Source organism: Orycteropus afer, unplaced genomic scaffold (genome assembly GCF_000298275.1).
Source record: "Orycteropus afer afer isolate SDZICR_OR568_19922 unplaced genomic scaffold, OryAfe1.0 scaffold01079, whole genome shotgun sequence".
Classification (NCBI taxonomy): Eukaryota; Metazoa; Chordata; class Mammalia; order Tubulidentata; family Orycteropodidae; genus Orycteropus; species Orycteropus afer.
The window spans coordinates 148,336-148,893 of NW_006922666.1; the positions used below are offsets into that span (position 1 = coordinate 148,336).

At 33.7% G+C, this 558-nt stretch overlaps 1 protein-coding gene across 1 annotated transcript in view; it reads left to right on the top strand.

Annotated features, from left to right (window-relative positions):
- Positions 1–558, top strand: part of LOC103212728 (cilia- and flagella-associated protein 47) — a gene marked incomplete at its 5' end in the record, with an annotated part of 285,428 nt that overhangs the window by 141,008 nt on the left and 143,862 nt on the right. The window lies entirely within an intron of this gene.

A 558-nucleotide genomic window follows, 5' to 3' on the forward strand; every position in this document is an offset into this window, starting at 1 on the left:
TATATATAAATACATAAAATATATATAAATATAAATGTTATATTTATATTAATGTTGACCCAAACAGGCCCGTGTATGTCTTGGATGGTCTGTCAGGAGCTGCACAAAACAGTGAGATTCATGCAAGAAGGCCATAAAACAAATTTAATGTATTATTACTCATAGGTTCCACAGGGGAAAATGCAACACATTTCGATGTAGGCTCAAATAGGGGTTGTATTTGTGGACAAATATGCAAATACCCTGCATATTCAAGGTATCATAAGCCTAGAATTGTAGGAGACAGTTAATGTATGGCAAAAATTTGGGGGTCTTAGGCTTAAAAATAATAGGCATATAAAATTGTGATCTGTACTTTTGGGTCAACTCTATAGGTTAATGGTAATATAAACATATTTTAAAAATATTTCTATGTGGATGGATAGATTACACATTCTTTATAACCCACTGTCATCATGCTACTTCCAATTCATAATGACTCTGTAGGATAGAGTAGAACTGTCTCATAGGGCTTGTAAGGTGGTAAATCGTTGTGGAAGCAGAATGCCTCATCTTTCT